At 37.9% G+C, this 7,241-nt stretch overlaps 1 pseudogene; it reads right to left on the bottom strand.

Moving 5' to 3' along the window:
- Window positions 1-677: 677 nt before the first annotated feature.
- LOC100433320 (olfactory receptor 52H1-like) lies at window positions 678-1,615 on the bottom strand (annotated as a pseudogene).
- Between the last annotated feature and the right edge of the window lie 5,626 nt (window positions 1,616-7,241).

Genomic DNA, 7,241 nt, shown 5'->3' with positions numbered 1-7,241 from the left:
TTTACTAGCCACAGGAATTTGCCTTCCTCCTTTTATTCCTTGTGGAAAACTCCACCCACCCACATCTCATTTGGCTTTCTCAAGGTTGAGTTAAACATTGAGATTTATCATTGCCTTATCCCTTTGCTTAATATAAACACCTGCACTCTTAAATTAATAATTTTATGATTAATTGCCATTTATTTATTTGATAAATGTTGCCTATGTCCCTAGTGTATGCTAGGTATTATACTTGATGTTGTCTAGAAATTAATAGGAGTGAACAAAGTAAAAACCCAGAACCCTGCAGAGTCATCAAAGAGGTAATTTTCCTGCCTTGCTATGATGTGTAAATAAACTACTATGATAAATAAATCTGAAAAACTATTCAGATTTGCCAATTATTACATTGTCTTCATTAAAAGTTTTATAATCACTTTAGAGCAATCATAAGGAATTACAAAAGTTCTTTTTTCTAGAAGTCAAAAAATATTTAGTATTTCCTAGACTCAGAACTTACTTTGCTATAACTGGAATGATTGAGTAGACTTCTGCCTCAAATCACAAAGAAAGCAAAACTCAAGTTCTCGTTAATAAATTTTAGTCTGTCCTTTCTCTTGGGCATCTGAACACAGGTTCAGTCTTTGACCTAACATACACTAGGAACTTGTCCCTACCTCCAAGAGCTCAGGCACCTATCACTGGGACCCCTTGGGAAAGAGCAGAAGGATTCTGTTCTGGATTTGCTTGGTCTTTATTCCGTAGACAGTAGGGTTGAGAGCAGGTGGAATGATTACATAAAGGTTGGCAAACATAATATGAAAGGTACAAGGGACATTATGCCCAAAGCGATGGGCAAGGATGGAGAAGAATGCTGGTATATAGAATATGAGGATAACACAGACATGGGAACCACAGGTGCAAAGGGCCTTCTGACGGGCATCTTGGGAGGGGAGGCAAAAGACAGCACAGAGGATGAGGGTGTAGGAGACAGCAATGAGGATCATGTCTGTCATCACCGTCATGATGGCAACACAAAATCCATACCAGATATTGATGGAGATATCAGCACAGGCGAGCTGGGCAACACCTATGTGCTCACAGTATGTGTGAGAAATGATATGTGTCCTGCAGAAGGGTAAACGATTCACAAGGAAAACACATGGGACAAAAACACAGAAACTTCGGAAACATTCCCACAGCAATTTTGACAATGGTTTTGGGAGTCAGAATAGTAGTGTATCTCAAGGGTGAGCAAATGCCATATAGCGGTCAAATGCCATGGCCAGCAGTATAGCTGAGTCCAACACAAAGCTATAGTGCAGAAAGAATAATTGGGTGAGACAGCCAGGGAAACTGTTTGGGGACCAAACCAGAAGATGCTAAGTGTTTTGGGGACACATGTGGTGGACAATATGAGATCAGTAATGGCCAGCATGGAAAGGAAAAAGAACATGGGTGCATGAAGACTGTGCTCTACCACAATGAGGTAGAGAAGGATACTATTGGCCATGACAGCCATGAGATAGATAAAGCAGCATGGGATGCTGATCCGGACGTGGTACTGCTCAAGTCCAGGGATGCCCAAAAGGATGAACGGGCCTGTACCATGGTCACTCATGTTGTACATGGCCATTAAGATCAATAGCTTCTGTGTCCTAAAAACAAATTGTTTATAATGAACATGAGGAAATTGTATGGTAATTCTTCCTCCACTGCTTCCTCGGGGCTGGTCCGCCTCTTTCCTATATTCCAAGAAAAAACCTCTCATTGATATTAAGAGCAATGTTCATCACTTGAAGAAAGACTCTCGGACCCAATACTTCTGATACTAATCATCCAATTACTCTAGAATCTTCTTCAAACTGCATAAACTGCTGTTCCCATTTTAATGACTGAGTTCTCCCTGGGTCAATGTAAGTTGCTGCTATATAAATATGAGTATAGAGAAAAGTGGTCTAACTACATGCAGGGATAGAAAGACACTGAAAAATACTGGGTCACAGTTGGGAAAATGAGATAATTAACAATTACAGACTCCTAGTACATGCCAGTTCCTTGAAAAATATTATCTTACTTAGAACAACCTTCTGAGATATGTATTTTTATCCACCTCATTTTTTTTTTTTTACAGAAACTGAAACTGAGACATAATCTTACCTAACATCACACCTTTAGTAACTAGCAGAGCCAAGGTCATTAGATTCCGCAGCCACTACTCTTTCATGTTGCTGTTACACCAGGTGACTGCTTCAACTCACTGTGAGATGCCAAGAATTCAGAAGAGGCATGGATGTGTAGCAAAGGATGTAAAGAAACGGATCACTGGAACTGTAATTTTTCCCACACACTGACCCTACCCCAATTTCAATGACTGTTCTGATATCCCAGACACTACATAGAGAGACTTAAGGCTTGTAGACCAGAATGTTCTCTGAGATTGTGATGTTCGATGCCTGCCATATGAATGACATGAGGAAGGGTATGAGGCTTAATCTCCACCCTTAGGAATTAATGAGGAAATCTTGTCGAAGAATCAGAGAAAATTGGTTTGTGTGCTTTTTACAAATACACAGAGGACCTCTAGTGGAAGAAAAATAGAATTTATATATTCTAAATCCTAGGTCAAGCTAAAAGCAAATAAACTTTATAACAAAAGCTAATATTTTTTGAAAACCTTTAATATACTACATGAGACCACTTTTGTAATTTTCTTAACAATTGTATGAGACAGGTAATAATATTACCCACATTTTAAGGATACAGAGAAAAGTAATTTGTCAAAAGTCACACAAGGAGGAAATGGTAGTGCTGGGAATCAGACCCACAAGTCTTTTCCTAGACTCCTCTATATATAACCAAAATTATCTACAGAGTCTGTATGGCAAATAACACGTATAATATCTGCATAGCAAAAGATACAAAATTAACCAATATTTAGAAAACTAAAAATATAAAACAAGTTAACAGCATAAAACCAAATACATCATTTATGCTTATAAGTGTAGATTGCTGGAACTCCTCTATCAAAAAGCACAAAGATAAATAAAGTTTAAAAATTCAATTATATGTCACTTATATGAGTAAGATCTAAAACAAAATGATGCAGAAAGGATAAACAAGTGTTAATAAACAAGGATAAAAAGGATAGACAAGTGTGTTTCAGACAAATTTAAATGTGATGGAAGCAAGTCTAGCAAAATGGAAAGCATAAAAAGTAAAATTTAACTTAGAAAGCATTAAACAGGACAAAAGGTAGTTTGCACAGTTAAAAGGAACACTTCTGAATGAAGGTGTAAGTCAGGCTATTTGTACACATCTTTTCTGAGCACTCTAGATGCTATTCCTTAGTGATAGTCAATTCATTTACCCACTTTTTAAATTTTTTATTATTTTTCATAGTTCTCTTGTAATTCCCCTTGATTCTTTAAAGACACATGTCTAGACATTAACTGCAGTTTAAAATTCTTGTGACTCATCTACCCAAAACTTTGTCCTCAGTGGATGGATTTATACTGTTACTGAGGCACAATCACCTAACTCCAGGGTCATATATTTGAAGCACTGTAGTCCAAAATCGATCAACCTCATAAATCACAAATGTAGACATTGCACTTTGTATCTATTCAATCACGTGATTCAGTTACTACCAATCTGTCCTTGAAAAACCTGAAGCCCTCTAGAATATGGACTTTCTTACTACCATTCATTCAATGCCCAGGTGTCTTTACATTCTGCTCTGTTCAGGTTACAATCCATGATTCATCGTTTCAGCCACTCTCTTACCAACATTTTGCTTGCCCTTGCTCCACTGACCTTCCATCACATATGTGTGATAAAACTTACCCCCTGCATTATTCAACCAAATAAGTACCCTAGGTAGAAGAAAATAAGGAAACAAACAAACTTCTTAACTAGATGTATTTATGTTTCCATAATTTCATGATAATCAATGTTAAACTTAACTGGTGACACTATCCAATGATCCAACAGCATAATCTTGTTCAGCTCAATCTCTATGACTCATTTTTTTCCTACACTCCTCAAAGCACATTCTCATCTCATTCCAACTCCCTTTCTCAACAGATAACCTTTCATTTTACTTCACAGAAAAATTAGCAACCATTAGGTATGAAATCATGTAAGACTAAAACATCATATTAACATACTTATGCGTGAATCAATATTTATTCTCTACCATTTTTTTCTTGTTGTCATCAGAAAAAATATCCCCTTAAATCCTTGGGCCAACAAGAAACCTGTACCTTCTATCGCAAGTCTCTCTACCTTGTCAGGTGTCTCATTATTCTTCATTTTCTCCTTCCTTTATCTTCAACCTAGCTTTTTAAAAATTCTGCTCCTTCAACATTTAAATAGCTTAAATGTGCTCAAGTATCTTCCAGTCTAAATAATAAAGAAATAATTACCTTTTTTCATTCATAGCTAAATATTAATATACAGTTGTCTACACTATTTTCCTAAACTATATCACCAACTCCTAGGCTTCAAATTAATTAATAGTTATAAACTGACATGTGCCAATTCTTTTCTTCTCATTTAGATCTTTCAAGACAAACATGTCTAACTGTATTCGGCATATTCTATTTTGGATATCTCATTGGCACCTCAAAAGTATTTTTTTCAAAAATTAATAATCATTATATTTCCTCATAAACTTGCCTCTCCTTACTCTATCCTATACTGTGGGCGGCAAGCCACCCAGATGCTGAGGCAAGAGACCGAGGACACAAGCTGTTCCAGTATAATAAAGAAAATACATAAAATAAGAATAGTTATGCTAGATATAGATCATAGATATGATTATATATGAATATCATTAATCATTAGTTTGTAAAATTACTCTTTATTACAATATAACAATAATCTTTGCACTAAAATCATAACCTAGGAAAAACCAGGCCATACAGAGATAGGAGTTGAAGGGACATGGTGAGAAGTGACCAGAAGACCGGAGTGCGAGCCTTTTGTTATGCCCGGACAGGGCCACCAGAGGGCTCCTTGGTCTAGCGCTAATGCCAGCGCCTGGGAAGGTGTCCATTACCTAGCAGACTGTGGTCTAGTGGTAGCGTCAGTGCCAAGGAAAAGCACCCGCTACTTAACAGACTGGGAAAGGGAAGATCCCTTTCTCCTGGGGAGTTAAAGAAGACTCTGCTCCACCACCTCCTGTGGAGGGCCTGACATCAGTCAGGCCCGCCTGCAGTTATTCAGAGGCCTAACAGTCTCCCTGTGATACTGTGCTTCAGCCGTGGCGCTCCTGGTCCGCTTTCACGTTCCATTCTATACTCCTGGCTCTGCCTTCTAGATAGCAGTAGCAGAATTAGTGAAAGTACTAAAGGTCTCTGAAATGCAGAAATAATGGTGTAAGCTGTCTCCTCTCTCTCTCTCTCCCCCGCCACCCCCCGCCTTGGCTGCCAAACAGGGAAGGGCCCCCTGTCCAGTGGACACGTGACCCACGTGACCTTACCTATCATTGGAGATGGCTCACACTCCTTACCTTGCCCCCTTGTCTTGTATCCAATAAATAACAGTGCAGCCTGGCATTCGGGGCCACTGCCAGTCTCCGTGCCTTGGTGGTAGTGGTCCCCTGGGCCCAGCTGTCTTTTCTTCTATCTCTTTGCCTTGTGTCTTTATTTCTACTATCTCTCATCTCTGCACAGGGGGAGAGAGATGCACTGACCCTGTAGGGCTGGTCCCTACCTATATTTCAGAGAATATCGGCATAATTCACTACATGACCAAAAGCAGAAACTTGAAATTCATCCTTTACGCCTACTTCTCTTTAAAGAACTCAAATGTAATAAATTATTCTAATTTAATACTTTTTTAATTGAATTTTTTAATCTTTAATGCAGCTAACAAGGCCCCCACAATGTAGTTTTGCTACCTCTTTGGGCTTTTTGACATATTCCAAGAATGTTCGCCAGAAAACATCTCACATTCTCTAAAAATGCTTATGTTAAAAGCAATTTTCATATAAAATATCATGGTAAATCTCTCTATCATTTCATTTCCAGGGTTCCAACTGTAATATCCAGTTCTTTCCCCATAAGTTTGACTTAAACATCCACTGAGAATCATATCTTTTCTCTGAAGATGAACAGAAATTAGCCCAGAGATAGTGAAAACCCATGTGTGAAGAAGAATAAGGTCACCTGACATTCCTCGAGATTGAACTATCATACTGCAAGGTGTTCTGAAGGGGTACCCATGCATTGAGTTATCGTGCATTGAATGCTACATTTCTCCTAACAATGGTTGTAGAAAATAAAAATAAAAGTCTAAGCAGATAATGCATGCCAGTCCAAATACAAGTGAGATAACACATGTTCCTTCAATGCTAAACTCTCTTGACTATGAGAGGACTCCTAAAACTGAATTAAGTATCCCATTTGTACCTACCCACAGAACCAAGTACTTATGTCTTACGGTAGCACTTATCACCGTTTACTGCATTCATCTGTCTATCTTCTGTCTTTCTCAAGATTAAGACATTTTTATATTCATATTTTTATCTCCTGATTCTAGTTCCATTTCTGTAAAACACTTAATGAGTTTTACTGAATAAATGAACCATGTTTAAACATGGCTCACATGCTCCTGTTTGATATGGAACCTACTTACCTTTCCAGTCACACCCTTCCTACTTCATCTTTATGCTCCCCATATGTACTCTATGTTCCACTAAAGTTCAGTTTAATGAACAAATAGCTAAAATAATGAACGAATTAATACTTTAATGAATGAGTGACTGACTGAATGAGTGAGGAATAAAAAAGCACGACATAATACACATATAACCAGACACACATGGACTCACAAAGTATACACAGAGTCACATTAGCGCTTAAAACCCAGATTTTAGAATTAAGTACTCTGTATTTGCATTTGATCTGTGGCACTAGCTTATATTATAGTGAGCAAGTTATTTAATTTCTAAAATGCCTATTTCCTCATAGATTCTTGTGTCCTTACCTAAAAAGGTCCTCAGCTCAGTGCCTGGAAAAAGTTAAGCCCTCAATAAGTAGCAACTAGTATGTAATATCATTATTCCTACAAATACATGCAAATACACAGGGATGGCAGAAACCCAGAAGATGGCAGAAAGTTGATAATCACACAGAAACCACAGATTCCACTATTCTGGATCCAAACTCTCAGACTGTTTGGTTTTGGCTGTTCAATTATATCTTCCATACAGCCCGTCATGCTTGTTTCTTTGTCTGTTGATCAATAGTTTTCCA

This window comes from Pongo abelii, chromosome 9 (genome assembly GCF_028885655.2).
Source record: "Pongo abelii isolate AG06213 chromosome 9, NHGRI_mPonAbe1-v2.0_pri, whole genome shotgun sequence".
NCBI classification, from domain to species: Eukaryota; Metazoa; Chordata; class Mammalia; order Primates; family Hominidae; genus Pongo; species Pongo abelii.
This window is presented reverse-complemented; position numbering and strand designations above follow the sequence as displayed.